Here is a 21638-nt window from a genome sequence, read left to right as displayed (position 1 = left end):
ATACATTTTTTGTACACCAAGACAATAGAGGCTCTGACAGGAAAGTGTTCGGGTTTTTTGGAGCCGGGTGGGGTGCTGTCTGTGGTCCTGAAAGCAGATGAAGCTGAGGACCGAGGGTAGCACTAAGATTTTTCTGATCTGTGACCTGAACTGATTCATCTGCCATAAATTCTGAATGAATGAAACAGTTTGAGGCTCTTATTTATAATTTAGCACATGCATTAATGTTGCTGCAGCATGTGCTAAGCGAGGTGCAGATATGTCTCTTTTCGCTTAGGCTAAAGCCTACAGACAGTACTTCACCGTTCACTCTGATAAAGACAACGAATGAATACATAGCTGTGAAGGGAAAAAATACCTAAAGTGTTATTCCCTTTTCTGCTCTCTGAGTCAGGACACCAATGGACTTTAGGAAGAACTTAAAGATGGGGCAAAATTGAGCAAAAATGCTCTGTGAAACCTTGAAGCAGAGGTTTTCCAATGATACGCCTTCAAATGCCACACCTAGTTTCGATGTTCACTCTTGTGAAAGGGAAACACAGTGGAGATAAAAGTAACGTCATGATTCTTGGACCAGCCACATGTCAAGTCTAGGTTTGTAGAGCAGCAGGAGTGGCTCAACACATAGTCTAAGCATTGACTGTATAGAAGAACTGGACTGAGCGAGTGTGACGTCATCCATAGAAAACGGCTCACTTCCAGCTCCAATGAAACAAAGTCAATTCAGTCACCATTTTTCTGCAATATGGAGGCCTCCATTTAGAGCCAGATGGCGTCAGTAGGTGGTGAATGGTCAGAGTCGGTCTAAATCAACATTTCTATGGCAACTGCTGGGAACTATCTGTACAATTTTTGATTAAAATGTGTTTCAGTTTGATCCTAGAAGTACAGAGACACACACCTTTTATTAGAGATGTCTGAGGCTACGTTCACACTGCAGGCTGAAATGACCCAATTCTGTATTTTGGCCCCTATGCGACCTGTATCCGATCTTTTCGTGACAGTCTGAACGACACAGATCCAATCTTTTCAAATGTGACCCTGGCCACTTGGGTATGTGGTCCTGAATCCGATACGTATCCGATATTTGCGAATGCGACCGCCGTCTGAACGGCCAGGCCACATGTATCCGACCCGTACTTCATTGATACTCTACAAACGTCATAATTCTGCGTTGAAGTAGGCGGGAACAAGAACATAAACATCAACCATGGCGGACGATGCTGCTGAGACCAGTCAGTGGAAGGGAAGCCAGGTCACCGATTGGATTCATATTTGGGGTGACGGCTCTATTCAGGCCAAACTCCAGGGCTCTTATCGCGACCGGGCGGTTTTTGCATTTCATCATTTGCATTCTCCAGCGAAATGGCCGAGTGTGGTGTTGAACCCGCAATTACTTTTTTTTCCCTTCTCGACGGTGGTCAGAAGCGCGGGGAACAGAAGGCAGATCCTCCTTTGGGGTTCACTTCCCCGTTCAACACATAACATGAATGCGCGCCCCCACTGCCCCTCTCATTCCCTACTGTGCGCTGCACACGCTCTCTCATCTCTCTTAAACACACATAAACATCCCCATTCCACAACAGTGGGTCCAGACGATCCTGGCTCCAATGCCTTCTTAAAATCAGAAGATTGTTATTGTGCTGGCTCCTTTGTGAAAATGAATGTAATAATGCAAAAAGAGCTCCGCTGTTGACAACACTGTTGTTGACTACTTCCACAAACAACGCTTGACGTCGTTCACCGTTGAGTACTCCTCTGCGCATTACGGGTCACTACTGGGTCATTTCACGGTCACACAGGAGATCACAAAAGTTCACATTTAATTGGAAATGTGAACGGAAAAAAAATCAGAGTTATTCGTAAAGCACATTTTGTCAACGTCAATTCAAAGTTTTACATAAAATATGAAAAAAAACGTTTAAAGGACATATTAAGAAGGTGATCAATTAAATAAACATTTAAAGAAAGTTAAAAAGAACTGAATTTGATAAGCCTAAAGAAAGAGTGTGGATGCGAACATTTGAATAAAAACCAATCAAATGCAGCCGAGAACCAATGGGTCTTTGAATCAACTGAGTGTTTTAGCTGATCTAAGGCTTTCAGGAAGTCTGTTCTTCAGCAGAGAAACTGAATGTAGTTCTCCATGTTTGGTTTTGACTCCAGGAATGAGCAACAGATCCGATACAGATGAACAGAGAGGTCTTGGTGGTGCATTATGGGTCAGGAGGTCATCCATGTATTTTAGTGCTAAACCATTTAAAGCTTTATAAAACAGCAGCAAAAGCTTTTACCTTCACTGTTAAGGTACCTAAATGTGCATTAAAAATATGCATTTATTCCATAGTGTTCACACTGAGAAAGCAAGAAGGGGCTTCTTTTTTTTCTTTTTCACTAGAACTGTTCACTAGGGCATGTCCCCTTCCCACAGTTAGAAGCAGCGTGGTGCAAATTCCATGAATCTTGCTGCATACCTCAACTCTGAGAGTCAAAACGAGAAAAAAACAAATCCAGAAAATCACATCGTCTGATTTTTAAAAGATTTATGTACAAATAATGGTTGAAAATAAGTATTCTTGCCCAGTGACTGCCCCATACAGATCTCCAGAGGAGATCTGCAAGGAGGAATGGGCCAAAAATACCAGCAACAGTTTGTGAAAACCTTTTGAAGCGCTATAGAAAACATTCGACTGCTGTCATTGCCAACAAAGGGTATAAAACAAAGTATTGAGTTGAATTTATGTCACTGACCAAATAATTATTTTCACCATAATTTACAAATCCATGCTTTAAAAATCAGAAGGTGTTAACGCCAGAGTTATTATGCAGAAGCCCAAAATGCACATTTCCACACGTTTACATAGACTTTTCATTGAAAGTCGTCACTTGAACAGGAGTTGCTTAGGGTGGTGTGAACATACATTTACAGTTAAAAATGTCATTTTTTTATCACCTATCCTGTTTTTTTTATTTTTTGGGTTGTGTAAGGGGAAGAGGTCTCTCCTGGAGCTGGATTTCAGTCATATTTAAATCTACATTGTAGAGAAATGTGATAGTTCTGCATGAGATAGAAATGGAATCCTCCGGGTTTCTCTTTACATCTTTTTTTTCATCTTTGAGCAGGGATTGTGGCTGCAGCTTCCACCTCAAGCTGTGCCCTTCTGGTCTTAACCTTCATGAATGAGCTCCATCAAGCTTCAGCTTTGCAAAACTAAGAAATGCAATTACAAAAACAAATCTTTAATGTTGTGAAACATGGTGGAGCAGAGCCTTAAACTGCAATGTTGCAGAAAAGATTGTGAACCAGACAGGACTTGCTCTTCTCTGTGCAGTGCAGCTCCAGTTTTACTGCAGAGTCAGTGGAGAACAGCGACATCTAAAGGCCATACTCAAGAACTGCTGGATTCAGAATACTGCAGTCCCCCCCTCCCTGTCTACATTTGTCCAGCTCCCTCCCAAACGCCTGCTTAGACTGTTGTAAGCCCCGTTTCTCTCTGGTAAAAGATGGATAAATATTCATAATGGGTGAAGACTATTAGAAGAATGGGAACGTGGAAAGCAGGGGACAGATTAGGAGAAATCCAGTGAGCTGTCCATCACAGCCATACATGCTTAGCAGCCTGGTTTCTGCTTCAGTCAGAGTTTAAAATGCAGCGGAGGTTGATAGTAACATTTCTCTTAGTTTAGGGGGAAAAGGAAAAATAGTTCACACTCCAAATGCAGAAAGAAAGAAAGATGTGAAAATAAAAGAACCAATCATCAAAAAAAAAGACAGGATAGGGGGAGTCATCATGCAACGCAGCTGCTGAGTGTGAACGGCTGGATTTCAATGTGCATTTGAGCACAAACAGGATTCTGTCTGCACTCAAAATAAACTTTTATTTTCTTCTCAAAGAAGACTGTAGAACATTTACATCTGTTTCACTCAACTGCATTTATAACAAAACATTTCAGGTTCAAAAGCAAACAAAGTATTCCACTGTTACCTTAATTATACAGTTCGGCTAAATTAACTATTTTTGTATTTCACGTTTTAATTATGGGTGAGGCTGAATAAAACTGAAACAGAAAAAGGATGTGAAGGCTTCGTCCGCTGTGGAGGTTTTTAAGAGGAAACTTAAAGTTTGTAGTAAAGCTTTTACGTAGTTTTTTTACTTGTCCACATGTTTTCATTTGATTTGATAAGTCTTATTAACAATTAATTCAATTTATTTTGATTGTACTGGTGGGATGGGTTGGTTTTTAAGTGTTTTTATTTTATTTTTTATTATTATTTTTAGCATTATTTTTACTATGTTTACTATTTTAGCTATTTTCTTATCTTGCTAATATCTATTTTATCATGGGAAGCACTTTGCCATGCTCTGTAGCAGGAAAAGAGCTATACAAATACAATTGAATTGAATTGAGTGTGTTGGTAGTTTCCAGTGTGCTCTCTTAGATGACCCCACCCTCACATTCACGTGTTCTCCCTACCATGACAAAGGTGGAAAGATTTCATGTAATCCATGGACACCAGTGAAGATCCCAAATCATTGAAGAAAAAAGGTTCAGTGCACTGTCTAGTGGGTCTAGATGACCCAACTCCCAACGTTAAAGTGCTTAGGATAGCACAAGGGTTACAACTCTAAGCTACCAGCATTGCTGCTTTTGGGTCTTGTTTTCAGCTGCGGTTTGATGGGCAGGTACCTGGGGTTCTGCTATAGTTACAGTATGCATCTGCTCCAAGGATCTCCAAGTCATCCAGCTGTGGTTCTAGACAGTATGGAGCCCATCATTGACATTAGCACACCATAACTTTCCAGTGACAGACGCTGAAGCCAGCAGGACGGTGAGGACTGTGGACCAGGGTTAAGAAACGTTGATATTTATCCAGGGGCTCTCTGCCCAGACAATTAAGAACAGACTGCAGCAGCCAATCTCAAACACAAGAGATATCAAGATGAGATTCTGCAACCTGTGACAATCCCATGTCGTCACGTCTGACCAAACGCTTACCAATGAGATAGAAATGCTCAGCTTCGTGCACAGAGCAGGTTCATCGGAGAAGGGGTGGATAGACTGCCTGACAGCAGCCGTGACCTCGGCCTCATTGAACACCTGTGGTATCTCCTCGTGCTCATCCTGCCAGAGTGACCAACAACCGCCTGATGTGGCTTATACAACAAACAGCTTTGGAAAGGATGTTTCCACAGCAATGTTCGACCAGGCAGGCGACTGGCGTCAGGGGGAGGAGCCAGCCATTTTAAGAAGGTGCGAGACTGCTGCGCTCCTCTCAGGCAGAGAAGATTCAGCAAATTCATTCAAGGTACAACTCCTTCCCGAATTTTTGATCATGTCAAATTTACAAAAAAGGAGTCTGTTTTTAAAGCAGTAATGATCTGCTAAACACTAAAGCTCCTACTTTGTGTGTTTTCTTCTTGCATATACATCCATGGTTAGTTCCTTCATTTGTTTCTAGGTGATCTGTAGTTCAGAAAGAGATTTCTGCCTTAAACAACTCACTCAATAGCAGGAATCCCCCACTCAATCCCCAGAAACGAACAACTTCTTGTGATGTGGTTAGTTTTTCACACATGGTGCTCTGAGGACAGAATTAAAAACCTGAGGCCGGTCAAATCACGCAGTTCCAACAACTGTTCACTAGGGGGCAGTGAAAAACCAAACTATCTGAACAGGAAAAACATGTTTCACTTAAAATATTTGTTGCAAGAAGAAAAAAGAAGACAGGAAACAAGGAAAAGAATAGCAGCTGATCATTGATTAATGATGCATTATTGTGACACTCATTTTATAAAAAAATGTCCATGGACTCTCTTTTGACTCTGTTTTGGTTCTGTTGTTCTACTTTCAAAGTGTTCCCAGTTGTCTTTGAATTATGATTGTGTTTTTTGGACAAAATCAAAAAACCTATGTCGTTTTCTATGACATAGTTTCTGCAGAGCAACAAGGATTCATCAGAAATTCACCTGCCTTGGAGGCACATTAACAGTGGGAGTTGGGTCATCTAGACCCACTAGATAGTGCTCTGAACCTTTTTTCTTCAATGATTTGTGATCTTCACTGGTGTCCATGGATTACATGAAATCTTTCCACCTTTATCCACCTTTGTCATGGTAGGGAGAACACATCAATGGAAGGGGGGGGGTCATCTGGACAGCTTTTTGATGTTGTTTCAGGAGTTCCGTTAAAACAAAAAGGGAGGTTTGTCTGTTTGGAGCACAGTTATTCTCCTTTCTTTTTTCCATTTTTGTGCTGATGACAGACTTTAATCAAAGTAAGCAGACGTCAAAGCAGAAACCTCTGCAGTGCAGCCGGACCACAGCAGAGTTCTTCTGAGGGACCGCTGATGTTTGGGCTCAGAATCCTCCTCGGTGACAATTCTTCCCTTTTGATTTTCCTTTCAATTTTACTGCTATTTAAAATAAATATAATAAATAAATATGATATAATAAAAATATATATATTATTAGTTTATTTTGAGCTTGAAAAGTGCCCAAAGCTAAAAAAAAAAAGTCATAAATTCTTTGGTATTATTGGATCAAATCAAAAGACGGTTTCATCTGAAAATAACAAACAAGACACAGCTGAAACTACAGTTAAGAGATTTGGCTTCGTAGCATTTTGACAGACCTCATTCCCAGTGAAAAGCACATTAGGAAAAGTATGATGCGTAGGACACGTCTGAATATAGTCACATGTTGGAAGTTTGCTTTTCATTTGGAAGCTACAGGAAAACCAAAGACAGTTTACATTTGTCTGATAATGTTCTACTAAATCAAAGATTAAATAAAACCCTTTTGTTGTTTGTGAAGCTTGTTCATGATATGTAGAAAACTAAAAAAGAAATAAATAAACACTTAAATGGGAAATTCATGTTGGTCTAAATGGTCAACTTGACAACTCAGAGATGAGACGCGGGCGCAGAGCAGCAGTGTAAAACGCTCCTCTGACCCTCCCTTAGGGTTAGTGCCGGTGCAAAACCCATGCAGGGAAAGTCAAGCAGGTCCTAGCTTTAGCTTATGTGCTGAAAGACAAGTAAAAGGAGCGCGTCATAGAAACCTTAAAGTGACAGACAGCAGTTCTCACAAGCAGAATTATGATGTCATTAAATGCGGTTTATTAAACATTCGATCCATTTCCTCTAAGTCCCTCTTAGTCAATGGGTTAATTAATGATAACATCCTCAATCTTTTAGCCTTAACAGAAACTTGGCTCCAACAGGATGACGATGTTAGATTGAATGAAGCAACCCCCCCCCCACTTATGCTAACTATCAGAAATCCAGGATTTCAGGGAAAGGAGGGGGTTTGGCAGTAATATCACAGTCTAGCTTACTTCTCAGCCCTAAAGTTAAAAATGCTTATAATTCATTTGAAAACATCATATCGTCTTTAAGTCACCCAAACAGGAAAACTCGAAAACCTGTTTTACTCATAATTATTTATCGCCCCCCCGGCCCATATTCAGAATTTTTAACTGAGTTTTCCGACTTCCTATCGACTATTGTCTTAGATTCTGATCAAACTATAATATTAGGGGATTTTAATATTCATGTTGATGACCCCAGTGACTGCCTAGGAAATGCTTTTGCAGCTTTATTAGATGATGTTGGTTTCACCCAAAGTGTGAATGAACCCACTCACTGTCATAAGCACACCCTGGATCTTGTTCTAACCCATGGTATAGAGATCAGCCAGCTGAGTGTCCTTCCTCTTAACCCCATCATTTCTGATCACTTTATGATTACCTTCCAGCTTACACTGGAACATCCTTCTGCCCCAGTGAATAAGAAACAGCTTAGAAGAACCTTAACTGACCGTTCTGTGTCTGAGTTTAAACTCACAGTTCAGCCAGTACTTAGTAACATTCTGAGAAAATACTCTGAGACCAGCTCCCATAGTATCAGTCCTAATATAAATGACCACTTTGTTAATGATGCCTTACAAGCCCTCAGGAGTACACTCGATGATGTTGCCCCCCTGAAACCTAAGTTCGTTAGACAAAACCGAGTAGCACCGTGGTTTAACGCTGAAACTCGTTCTCTTAAACGAGAAACCCGTAAGTTGGAAAGGGAATGGCGCCGCTCCGGTTCAGAGCAGTCTCTGGATACCTGGAAACATAGCCTTTTAAATTATAAAAAAGCCCTGCGTAGAGCTAGAAGCCAGTACTATTCAACCTTAATATCAGAGAATGGAAACAATCCTAGATTTCTTTTTAGCACTATTGCTAAATTAACTCGCAGTCAGAGCTCAGTAGAAACACTTGTTCCTGTTTCTGTCAGCTCTGATGATTTTCTTACATTTTTCGATAGTAAAATCTCAAATATTAGACATAAGTTAAATCAAGTTATTCCTACTATCAGCCCAGAACAGGCTGAAGCGGTAGAAATGGAGGCATCCATAGAAACCTCTGTAACATTAGACTGCTTCACTGCTGTGGATCAAGTGGAAATAACATCAATTATTACATCCTCCAAATCCTCAACGTGTCTGTTAGACCCAATTCCCACTAGACTTTTTAAAGAAACTTTCCCCCTAATTAATGATCCCATATTAACAATGATAAATACCTCTCTGGAAACGGGTTACGTGCCACAGTCTTTTAAATATGCAGTTGTTAAACCTCCTCTGAAAAAGCCCAGTTTGGATCCTAGCATCTTGGCCAACTATAGACTGATATCAAACCTCCCCTTTATTTCTAAAATCCTAGAAAGAGTTGTAGTTAAGCAGCTTTACTGCCACCTACAGGACAACAGCCACTTTGAAGACTTTCAGTCGGGGTTTAGACCCCACCACAGTACGGAAACTGCACTAGTTAGAGTCTCTAATGACTTGTTATTGGCCTCAGAAAAGGGACTACTTTCTATTCTGGTCCTGTTAGGTCGCGTCGAGGCTGGATTACTGTAACTCCTTGTTAGCAGCGTGTCCTAAGAGTTCCTTAAGAAGTATCCAGCTTGTTCAGAACGCAGCAGCTAGATTGTTAGCTGGAACTAGCAGAAGAGATCACATCACTCCTGTGTTAGTTTCACTTTACTGGATCCCAGTTGATTCTAGAATCAAGTTCAAGATCCTCCTGTTAACCTATAAGGCCTTACATGGAATGGCCCCGTCCTATATTAAGGACCTCATAGTCCCTTACCATCCAATAAGAACACTTCGCTCGCAAAATGTAGGACTGCTTGTGGTTCCTAGAATTAGTAAAAGTACGGTTGGAGGTAGAGCGTTTAGCCACCAAGCCCCTGTTTTATGGAATAAACTCCCAGCTCATGTAAGAGAGGCCGACGCAGTTTCTACATTCAAAGTTAGACTGAAAACATTCCTCTTTAAAATGGGCTTAATGTCAGACTATTTAGTATTCAGAGATTATTTAACTTAATGTTAATGTGTTTAAATTAACCTAATAACAATAACTATTTGTTTTCTCATCTACTTCTACCCTTCCTCTCCTCTATTCTTGATCATCATTTATCATTTAGTTTTCCATGCTTCTGTTTGGTACAGTGCGATTCATCTACTGTCCCTCTTTTCCTCTCCCCTCCTGGGGAGTCGGAGTGCTTCCAGACTCCAGTTGGCTCATCCGTGCTCCTGTTCCTGGCCGTGTACCTCGTCTTTGCTCCCGCTCCTACACCTGGCTGTGGATCCTGTCTCAGGCTCGACTCTGCTCTGTACCTGACCGAGTACCTCGTCTCTGCTCTGTACCTGACCGAGTACCTCGTCTCTGCTCCTGCTCCTACACCTGGCTGTGGTTCCTGTCTCCGGCTCGACTCGCGCCCCTGACTGTCCCCCCAACCACAGCTGGATGAAGCTCGTCTGCTGGACTTTATATATGTAGTTGTAGATTTAGATAAGTTAATTCTTCTCTAAGAGTTCTGGTAAATCGCCTGTCCGTCCTGGGGGAGGATCCCTCCTTCATGTGGGCACCCCTGAAGTTTCTTCGTTTTTTCCGGAATCCGTTTTTTTAGGAGTTTTTCTTTACCGCGAAGGGGGGTCTAAGGGCAGGGATGCCAGTATAGCTTAGTCAGTTTGTTAGTTCATTTTAGTATTTTCCTATTGAACTCTTTGTATTCGTGATCCTTTTGAGTTCATGTTTACCTTCGAAGCCCATCGAGACGACTGTTGTTGTGATTTTGGGCTATACAAATAAAATTGAATTGAATTAAATCAATTTAAAAAAGGCACTAATAATATTCTGTAAAAAAATCAAGTCTCAATATCACTAAACTGTTGTTCAGTGAAAGATACATAAGGTTGCAACATTACTGAGCTCATTAAATAATTAAAGTGGGAGCTCTAAAAAACTGACGTACAGCGAATGGAAGGCAGGACAGTCCGTGGGCAAAGAGACCGAGATTTGTTAGCCAGTGAAGCCGGAGTCGCAGGCATCCACGCAAGGTAACTGGGTAACACAACGGCGACTCTCAGCAATGGTTGTGAGACTTGAGCCGTAGTGCAGACGTAGAGCAGTCGACCTCAGAAGAACCAATGACATAGCTCCTGGTGGTTGGCCCCAGTGTTGGGCGGTGAAACTGCCATCAGTGTGTGTGTGTGTGTGTGTGTGTGTGTGTGCATGGGTTAATGAGACTCTGACTTTGAAAATACTTAAATCATTTACCGTTTTTATTTCTTCATAAATATGCAGAGAGGTTGGAGAAGTTTTATTCTTGGTCACTTCTCACTTTTCAAATCCATTTTCAGGTGAAATGTGTTTGGTAGTCACCAATTCTGCCAGTTGCCTTGACATTTTTAAGTTGAGCATATTACATCTTCTGAGTATCTTGTTGACTTTTGTTTCTTGTGACATTTTTATTAATCCATCAGACTGATGGATTAACCCTCCTCTCTCCACTCCTGTCTGTCTGAAATCAAAAACTGGTTCACCTTAACCCCTGTGCTCTCTTTGATGACCCCACCCTTCCATTGACGTGTTCTCCCTACCATGACAAAGGTGGATAAAGGTGGAAAGATTTCATGTAATCCATGGACACCAGTGAGGTTCACAAATCATTGAAGAAAAAAGGTTCAGAGCACTGTCTAGTGGGTCTAGATGACCCTACTCCCAACGTAAAAGTTCCTAGGATAGCACAAGGGTTACACCTTCTCAAACTAAATAGTGATAAAACCGAGCTACTTCTCATCGGTTCCAAATCCACCCTCTCCAAAGCCACAAGTCTTACTCTTTCCATCGATTCGTTTTCTGTCTCCCCCTCCCCTCAGATGAAGAGTCTGGGTGTCATCCTAGATAGCTCCTTATGTTTTCAGTCCCACATCAATAACATTACTCGGTCAGTTACGTAACATTAATCGTCTACGCCCCTCCGTCACTGTCCCCTCTGCTGTTATCCTGGTCCACAGTCTGGTCATTTCCCGTTTAGATTACTGTAATTCCCTCCTCTTTGGTTTCCCCCAAAAAACCCTCAATAAGCTTCAACTGGTCCCGAACTCAGCTGCCCGCATCATCTCCAGAACCCCCTCTTTCATTCATATCACCCCAGTTCCCCACCAGCTGAACTGGCTTCCAATAACCTCCAGAATCCAATTCAAACTCCTCCTGTTCACCTTTAAGGTCCTCCATAACCTGTCCCCTCCTTATCTCTCTGACCTCATCCATATCAAAACCCCCTCTCGTTCTCTTCGGTCCTCCTCCTCTGTTCAGCTCTCTGTTCTTCTAGCCCGCCTCGTCACCATGGGAAGCCGAGCCTTCACTGCTCTGCTCCCAAACTCTGGAATTCCCTCCTGATCTCCGTGACATGGACTCTACCAACTTTCAGATCAAAACTCAAAACTCACCTGTTTATTTTTGCCTTCCCATCCTGATTCACTTTTGATCTTTGTCTTTTATATTTATTGTGCTTTTAATGTCTATTTTTAACCTTTGCTTGTACAGTGTCCTTGGGTTTCGTATAAGGCGCTTTAAATAAAATGGATGATTTGTCATGGCAATCTAGGCAAGGCAGACGCAGATGCTGGAACCCGGAAGGAAAACACAAAGTAATCCTTTTTTTTTTCCCATTCATTTTCTTAACCGTTTTTCCCTTACGGGGTCACGGGGCTGCTGGAGCCTATCACTTGTGGGCGAAGGCAGGGGGACACCCTGGGCAGGTCGCCAGTCTCTCGCAGGGTAGAATCTTTGTAAGTCAGTTTTAATGTAATGCGGGGTGGCTTGGAATCTTGAAAAGGCAGGCTCGTGGCGTGGCTGGAGGTTAGAGATGGCTCTAGACGTGACAGAAGGCTCTGTGTGTTCCGTGAGGTTCTGTGGCTCTGGTGATCCGATGACTCAGGTGTCCACTCGTGGTCAGAATGTCCTGGAGGCGAGGCAACACAATAGTTAGACGTGAACATGAGAACTATGGCAAAATTACTTGACGAGAGACCAGGTTATGCACCATCAGGTGCAACGAACTGGCGATGAATGCTGGTTCAGGATCTCCTTAAGTAGGCCAAGTGCGTAGTGAGGTGAGTGGACACAGCTGGGATGCATCAGGAGCCAAGCAGAGAGGGTAGGGGGAAGGTATCTGACAGAGGCACCATGACATGATTATTATTATTATTATATATCTCTCCTGTGCAGCAAGTTGTAAAAGTCCTCTTGTGTTTGTAGGGGAGGAAGTTTCTCTATAACTTGTCTCCATCTTCTCGTCCTTCGTGTCCCTTTTCTTTGAAACTGTCAGCTGAAGGCTGCATGACTTTGAATTCAAAGGGAAAAAGACGAGACGGAGGGAAAAAAAATCTATTTTAGCTTCATGATATATACATTAGTAGCTAAAGTTCGTGACCTCCAAACCTGAACCTCATAGACAAAACACTGCATCACATACAGCAATAATACACTAAACATATAATCAACTGGTGCATTAAAGAAAATCTCTCAAAGTGGGTGAGACGGCACTAAGAGCTGCTCTGCCATAAAGCACATTTCAAAAAGTTACTGTTTCACTTTAATACACCTTTTCTCTGCGTTTTCAATTAACCTTTTACTTTTCCAGTACTTTGAACATATTCTCTATTTAACAATGTTTTCAATGCTGTTATTGGTTTTATTTTGTGCTGCAGACAAAGACATAAAATTTGAACTTTCAGAAAAAGGGTATTTCTTGTGCTTCTCTTGTTATAGTTACCTAGACTCCAAAACCCTTCCTGCCAAGATAAGATAAATCAACGCCACGTCAATAAATTGTGTACATACTGATGCTGAACAGCAGGAAGCTACTGGAGAAGAAAAACAACATGTATGTCGAATGTTTTGGGTGATGCTTTCAAAAGCATCCCTAAAGCAGTACAACAGCTGCTGCAGTTGTTTCGTTCTTGTAATGAACCTTTAGCGGTTTTCTCCTGAGGGCCCAGGCAGAGGAATGGATGAAATCAGTGATTAACCTTAATAATACACAAACATGCTGTTTGGAGTACAGGTGAAGCTCTTAACCTTAATTATGGAAAATGTCACGTTTGGCTGTTTTGTTGGAGGGATGGGTCTGTCCTGGCTCCGCCTACATACCCCCACCCCCTCTCCCTCTGTCCTGCCAGGACCATTTTGTGTATACATGCAGTGCTAGGTCACAGACAGGGTCATTACTTCCGTCTGCTCGTGCTGACAGGACCACCCCTCCCCTCCTTTACACACCCCTACTCTTGTCATGGGCCACACCCCATTGCCCAAACTTGTCTCTTTAGCTCCCAGCTGCCCCTCCCTCGTATCTTTCCCACCACATCTGGCCCTTTAGTGTGTTTGAGAGTCCAAAAACTTGTTTTCCGCCATCACAACAGGTTTGTCTTCAGGGCTCTGCAGCGACGTAACTGACCGTCCGTCCGGGTTGGGGGCCAGGGGCTGCTGCCGGGGCTGTTCTGAGGCGCTGTTCACTGAGGCGCTGCAGGCGGTCAGGCTCTGCCTGTCTGGACGGCTGTTCTGGTTGTGAAAGTGCAGTTTGAGAGTGCTGCCACCATGGGGCGCCACTGTCCAAGCAAACCTGCACAGGGCCCCTCTCAGCTCTCCATCAGAGATAGTTCTTGATCTGCAACTCCTGGCACAAAAAAAAGAAAAAACGACAGCAGAGCTTTGAATCTGAAAGGTTTGGATGATCTGAGGTTTCCTGTGCTTAATCCAAGAAGAATGGTCAACCATGATGTATAAGGTCTTCACTCATCAGGAGTTTCTTCGGACTTTTAAATATTCCTCACGTTTAGGATAAGACTGAAAACGATTAGGCAAAAAAAAAGATGGGATGACTTTCTATTGACCCAACATTGGTGAGATGCACACCAGAAAAGTTGAAGCTAAAGATTTAAATGTTACAGGAAAAAAATATATAATGGACCGTTTCAAAATATGGGACCGTATAACCAGGAATACCGACACACAGAACAATAAAAGGCGCAGGCTGTGTGTTTGACTGGAGTTAGAGAGTCTAAAAGCTGTGGGAACAATAGACCACATGACACCGTGTCACCGTTTGCTAAAAAAGAAAAAACAGTGAATGAAACTCTGAATCCTCAGCTACATGTTCCACAGAACCTAAAGAAAAGAAGCATGTGGGTACTCAGAGGATGAACTGAGAATCTTCAGAAAAGCAGAAGCGTCGGGTGTGTGTTCAGACAACCCCCCTGAATTAACACAGACATTTAAATATCTTTTTTGCCCCCCTACTAACCATTTTGCAGTGGTACAAAAAAAACAAATCGGAAAGGAAAACAAGTTGTGAATGATTCTATTAAAAGGTTATGTGTGTTAAATGGGGAACTAAGAAACATTTTGGTTTAAGTGTTGGGCTCTCGTCCACCTTTTGGCCATGCAGATCCCAAAATTACCCAAGAATCTGTATTCTACAATCGCATTTATGCAGAATTCAACAATGTTACTTCAATAAGTCCTAGAAGATATTCTTATGGGTGAATGTCATCCTAACTTTAAAAAGAACACTCTGGGAGAGCATCAACAAAATCCTTATGACAACATGTCATCTTGCACAGCCTATTAAAGGATAAGGATAAATTCTGGGCCATCTATTGTCAGGAACAGATCGTCCCACTTCCTGTCTCCACGATCTGATCTTGTCTTGGCTAAACACAGATTTAGTAAAAGTAATGAAAGACAGAAGTAGGTCCTAAAATAGAATTCCAATCCAAGAAAATACAGTCACACCTGAAAAGATTAAGAATATTTTAAAATAAAGTTGACATTCTTTGGTTGTTCAACTATAAAAGTGAAAGTCTTATAAAGAACCATGTCATGTAGTTCAACGGTGACGATTCAAGGTGTCGGGCCGTCTGCTGGGGTTGGTCCACGGAGGCCAGTCTAGCAGCTGTCCCCGACTTCCCCTCTTCACTTATTAGAGTGGTGGTGGGGGTCAGCCGACGATACACCTACGGGGGGAGGAGCTACTTGGCAGTGATCCCCCTCCCATGGTTGTATGGAAACGGGCCCCTGCCCTCTTGATTTTATAATTGCACCTTAGACATGTAGGACACTTGGTGGGGGGGTTGCTTGGACATCACCATGAGCAATCAGGAGATGTCCCCTCAGAGCCCTACGGCCCCGCGTTGGGCCCTCCTGGTGTAACGGGGGTCTGTTCTTCTGGTCGGGCTGGAGCTTGCACCCTGTGCCTCCCTGCTCTCTGGCAATCAGGAGCCCGTGGCGGTCCTGCTGGCCCTGGCCTTGGTGGCAAATGTGATTGCCCGGCGGGCGGTTGTTCTCCATCTGCTACCCTGCCCTACAGCGGGGGTCTTGCGGTGGGAAATGACCGGGCACTTTCCCTCTTTCTTTTTAACGTTCCATCATCCTCCCCAGAAGAACATGAACACTCACTCGAGCACAGGGGCCATCTCACCTTTGCACATATAATTTGTGTGACTGAATGAAATGTTTCACATGTGTTAGTCTGAATGCGTGTGTGAACATTAGTTGCATTGTGTGCATGTTCACTTGTTTGTATGTGAACATTTTTGGAACCAACAAGTGTGTTTGTAACATTTGAGTGAGTGTGTGGACAGGCCCCGCCCCTTTTAGATTCATTATACATCTACACCTAACAGTAATGATTATAAACTTCCAGCAACTTTATGATGCTTTATGATTATACACCACCCTTATGTGATCACCCCCCCCCCCAAAAAGAATCTATAAATAAATAAAAACATTTGTCTCTCTTCTTTTCCATCCAGTCCAACTAGAAACGGTTACAAATATAAGTAATATAAATAGAGTGTAGTCTAAATTACAAAAGGGGTTTATTCAAATATACACCTTGTGTGTCAGAACATTTATAACCCATGTAAAAGTGAAATATGTCTAACACAAGAGGCCTTCAGCTCTCCTCTGTTTGCTTAGCTGTTGGACAGGACAAATTCAGATCAATAAATAGATAAGAAAGTACACAACCCTTACAAATAAAGTCACAAATAAGGAATTTTCACATTTCTGCTTCAGGATTTCCATTTCTATGACACAGCGTCTACATGATGTGAAGACACGAGCCATTAAAGGTCAAAGGTGAACACTGAAAAATGACCAGTCACAAAAGTTAAAGGTTTTATCAAATATTAAAGTGATGTGCTGTTGCTTTAACAAAAATTTATCCAAATGTTGTCCCCTTTAGAGGAAAATGCCCTCAAAATATGAAATAAAACAAATACCTAATTTAATATCTGTTTATGTGTGTTGCTCTCAAGGCTGCAAAAGCGTAGACACTTCAGCATCCATGTCTGTCTGTTTTCAAAGTTGGTGTTTCCACATTCTCACCGTCATTTAATGAAACGTCGTGTTTTAAAAGCACTATCAGCCTTTATGCTGATGGAAAGTTCCTCACAATGTATTGAATATTTACAAGATGTTCTCTTGATGTTCCAGGAAAAAATGACAGGATGATGTCTGGACTTGCCACGATGATAGCGCTGCAGAATGTTTGAATCCAAAAAATCTGACTTGAATTAATTGCCTGATATCTGGAGGATGGATCCTAAGGGGAAAAAAGGGCTCTGTGAGGAAATTTGAGCTACAAGTTTAATCCATTGAAACCAACTTCATTCTCGTTGTTTTCTGCATTTACTCTGGAGTCAAAGGAAACTAGTTCTCCACATAAGGGTATTCAGCCACTGCAGCTGTTAACATTCAAAAAATCAACCAAAAAAGATATGTAATGCTATGTAAAGCGCACAATCAGTAGTTAGAAAGCTGCTCCTCAGTCTGGTTCTGCTCTGTGTCCTGCACAGTCTCCTCCCTTCGGGGAGGGGCACAAATGAGCAGAATGAGTGGAATCCTCACTGACTCCCTTCATGCATCTTCTGTTGCAGATGCCCATGGTGGTCAGGAGACTGCCCCCAATAATCTTCTTGTCCTTTATTGGCCAGTGGAGCTCTTTCTTCGAGTGTGTGGAGCAGCTGCTGTACCACGTTTTAGCGCTGGGGCAGAGGATCCTCTGCATCTCACACATGTAGAAGGATAAATACCTGATTCTCTGAGTCTAGTAGTCTCCTGAGAAGCTGAGGTTGCGATGAACCTTTCTCAACAAACATGACGTATATGTGGTCCTATCATATCTGTAGCTGTCCCGTGGCAATAGGGGTGGGATGTGGGTTTGTTTTCCTCAACACCATGTCTGGAGTATTCAACAACCTCTCTGACTTATTGGTGTTAGTGATGCTTCCTGCTACAGCTGTGTCATCTGCAATCCTCACCACACAGCAGCAGAGCAGTGTCATCTCAGCAGGGTGAACAGGAGGAAGGCAGAGGAGGAGAGGTTGTGGGTCGAGGTGATTGTTGGGTCTGTTGATGAGAACATTGAACACCCAACAGCAGAAGATTCAGTCGGAGTGTGAAATGTTTCTGCACTTGGATATCTGTGTGTGGAAAGCAGATGTTCAGTCTATAAAGTCCAGAACCTCATGGATGTTTGTACTCTCCCAGTGGGAGGGTAAGCATTGTGGAGACCACAGAGGAGATAGCATTTTTAGTGGTTCAGTTCAGCTGGTAAGTAAATTGGTGGTCCCACTGGGACATTAATGAAGTCTTTGGGTTGAAGCTGCCTTCACAAGGCACTTTGGGCTCTAACCATGTGAGGGCTGCACCTTCATAGTCACTGTGAAGTTTTGGAGTTGGTGGACATCGTCATGAAGGTCTTTCCAACGGGCACAGTAATTTGGGTTATAATGAGTTTTCAGGGTTTTGAGTTGAACGGAATGAAAGTAACCCTTCAGGTTAGCTACAGCCATCCCACCTCTCTCTTTGGAAAGCTGTAGGTTTTTAAATCTATTCTGTGGCTTTTTGCCCAGCCAGGTGAGTCTTGATAACGTTTTGTCCCATTGTAGAAACTGTTGTTTGGTGAGTTCAGCAAGGCCCGAAACAGAAACAGGAATCTTGGTAACAGGCTCATCTTCACTGATTCAATTCTTTGGGTCAGGCTGATGTAGGGGACGGCAGACTTCATTTGTTCAAGTCAAATTCTAACTTTTATCTGAGTCAGTTCTTCATAATTATATTTGGCCATATTAGTAATATCTTTGGGAATTACGATTCCCAAGTATTTCAGAGAAGACAGGCCCCATTTGAGATTTAATTTGGGACATAGTTGGGGTTATTGGAATTGTTGTTTGAAGTCAGTATTTGTGTTTTTTTCGTGTTTAACTTAAATCCTGGATAGTATCCTATAGTGTCAAATTAGCGCCTAAAGTATTGCGCATCAAAACAGTAAAACCGTGCATCAAAACCCCAAATCTGTGAATCAAAATGCATAAATTGAGAACCAAAACCCACAATTTGCAACCTAAAGCTATAACCCAAAGCGCAATCCTATTTCTCAGCTGGCGATTTGTTTTCTCGCCTTTCTGAAATCCTGTTTTTGAGTTGCAGTTTTATTTTGAAACTGTCTTTTTGAGTTGCGCTTTTATTTTTTGAGTTGCGCTTTTATTTTTTGCAGTTTTTATTCTAAAACCTGTCGACACGTAAAAACAGCGACATGTCAGTCAAGGGGAGGGGAGGCGGGACATCCATGATATCCAGAAGCTCATTGGCTGCCGAATAACACCGAGTCTTACGTCAACAGACCAGTTTAGAATGTGCCGGTAAGTTTTTCATATCTTTTACTATATTAAACGATCAAACTTGTACTTTATTTAACCAGAGGACGCCAGCACAGTCAGATGAGGAGCTCCACCAGTAGCTTCTAGTGAAAAAAGATGTTAGAAAGTTAGACGTTGCATGACAAACTATCACCATTGTTCTCCTATGTTAGCATGCTAGCTAGCTCAATGCTAGCGGGGTTTCCAGCTCTTTTCATGACTTTTATGGATTAAACAAAGTCGATTTTTTACCACAGTGTCAGGATCGGTCATGTAAACCTGGGAATAATTGTCCGTGAATTGTCACAAGGATTAATCAAAGATTTTTTTCAAGAAGTACATGTAGAATTTATAAGGTTTCTCATTATATCTTTAGGGATTACAGATTGATTGAACAAAGCAACATATTGCTGTAAGAAAGTGACACCTTTCCTAGTTTGGGATCAAGTTCATCCCTATTTATAAAAAAAAAAAAAAAAGTAAAATTATGATCCAGAAACACGTTTTATTTGAGGTATCAAAACAAATTTCCCACGTGTGGGATCAATGAAGTTTTTCTGATTCTGAACTGTATTCCCAAATCATTTTATTCTCAACCTTAAAGATTGCAGGTTCACACAGGAAGTTAACTCTCACAATATGCAGCTACTGATTTAAGGTGTATATATATATATATATATATATATATTCTCATTTTAACTTTCTTAAATACATTTTTCTTTGTGTGCAGGATGCTGTGGATATTGGACGACAGACTAACTTAAACCAGGCAGAGCAGGAAACTGTTGGAGTTGTTGTTCCCTCTGTGGCTTGTCCTCTCTCCTCTCAGACCTGTTCAACCCTTGTGGGACATCGGAAAACAATGGCCAAGACATTAACATTTATGTACTGATCTATGCATGTCATCTCAGCAGGATGTAACAAAAACTAACAATGTGAACAGATCTCATCTGCCTTGCAAAATACTGCCCCCCTTAAGAAAATAAATGGCTAATAATCACCACTGGTATTTTGTAAAGCTTCACTTTTTAATGTTTGACAATTAAATGTGTTTTGTACAAAAGACTGATGGTTTTGCAAAGATCTTTGAAAAACAGAGTCAAGTGTATTAGATTCTGTGAAATTCTGAACCACAATTCAGAGAAATTAAAATAACTGTTTTTAAAACTCCTCAAAAGACTTGAGGTGGAAAAGTCACTGTTATCGTGCAGGCACTGAGAAATGGGAAGCAGACAGTGTGCCTGGGCATGTTGTCAATGTAATCATGGTCAAAATGGACAACTATTTTAAATGCTTCTCTCTCAGTTAACAGGAGATGTCTGTGAGCCTGCTGGACAGCCTTTGCATCACACCAGGGACGTCTTTGGGACCTGCATCTGGAAAGAAACAAAAACAGCAAAGTTGATTAACCAAAAAAAGAAGAGAAAAATTAAGATTAAAATAGTTTTCTTTACCATTAAGAAGTTGTAGACATCCACGTCGTAGCTGCCTCAGTATTCCTGCCTTTTTTGTTATGGCATGCATAACAACGGCCCTTATAGAAAACAACAGACATACAGGAATAGTCAATTTTAAAACCACCACCTAATTAAAAAGAAACTAATAATTTTATTGATGTCTAATACTGGAATCATTTTAAGGGGAATAAAGCATGTTTTTGCTGGTCTGCTATAATTTACTCTGCTCTGATTCACTCATACCGGACTTCTGCCAGTCTGCATAGTGCAGACGCATACATTTTGTAAATATGGCACAGCAATATTGTTGCTCTGTTCAATAAATCCCTCTCTGTAAACCCTGAAAAATATTGAGAAACCTTACAGGTTATAAAATCTTTGATTAACCCTTGTGACAATTCACGGACAATTATTCCCAGGTTTACATGACCGATCCTGACACTGTGGTAAAAAATCGACTTTGTTTAATCCATAAAAGTCATGAAAAGAGCTGGAAACCCCGCTAGCATTGAGCTAGCTAGCATGCTAACATAGGAGAACAATGGTGATAGTTTGTCATGCAACGTCTAACTTTCTAACATCTTTTTTCACTAGAAGCTACTGGTGGAGCTCCTCATCTGACTGTGCTGGCGTCCTCTGGTTAAATAAAGTACAAGTTTGATCGTTTAATATAGTAAAAGATATGAAAAACTTACCGGCACATTCTAAACTGGTCTGTTGACGTAAGACTCGGTGTTATTCGGCAGCCAATGAGCTTCTGGATATCATGGATGTCCCGCCTCCCCTCCCCTTGACTGACATGTCGCTGTTTTTACGTGTCGACAGGTTTTAGAATAAAAACTGCAAAAAATAAAAGCGCAACTCAAAAAATAAAAGCGCAACTCAAAAAGACAGTTTCAAAATAAAACTGCAACTCAAAAACAGGATTTCAGAAAGGCGAGAAAACAAATCGCCAGCTGAGAAATAGGATTGTGCTTTGGATTATAGCTTTAGGTGCAAATTGTGGGTTTTGGTTCTCAATTTATGCATTTTGATTCACAGATTTGGGGTTTTGATGCACGGTTTTACTGTTTTGATGCGCAATACTTTAGGCGCTAATTTGACACTATAGTATCCAAATGTATTTAAACATTCA

At 41.6% G+C, this 21638-nt stretch overlaps 2 long non-coding RNA genes across 3 annotated transcripts; one reads left to right on the top strand and one right to left on the bottom strand.

The window, feature by feature from the left end:
* Positions 1–19005: 19005 nt before the first annotated feature.
* LOC105358359 lies at positions 19006–20049 on the top strand. The gene is made up of 2 exons (XR_002873725.1): positions 19006–19049; positions 19777–20049. It is a non-coding gene; the product is annotated as an uncharacterized LOC105358359 (long non-coding RNA).
* Positions 20050–20210: 161 nt separating this feature from the next.
* On the bottom strand, positions 20211–21244 carry LOC111947715. Of its 2 annotated transcripts, XR_002873609.1 has the most exons (3): positions 21199–21244; positions 20501–20580; positions 20211–20422 (listed from the first exon to the last, which is right to left on the bottom strand). It is a non-coding gene; the product is annotated as an uncharacterized LOC111947715 (long non-coding RNA). The 2 variants fall into 2 exon arrangements; XR_002873608.1 differs by lacking the exon at positions 21199–21244 and having other exon boundaries at positions 20501–20804.
* Positions 21245–21638: the final 394 nt, after the last annotated feature.

The sequence above is a fragment of the Oryzias latipes genome, chromosome 8 (genome assembly GCF_002234675.1).
Source record: "Oryzias latipes chromosome 8, ASM223467v1".
In the NCBI taxonomy this organism is placed as follows: Eukaryota; Metazoa; Chordata; class Actinopteri; order Beloniformes; family Adrianichthyidae; genus Oryzias; species Oryzias latipes.
This window is presented reverse-complemented; position numbering and strand designations above follow the sequence as displayed.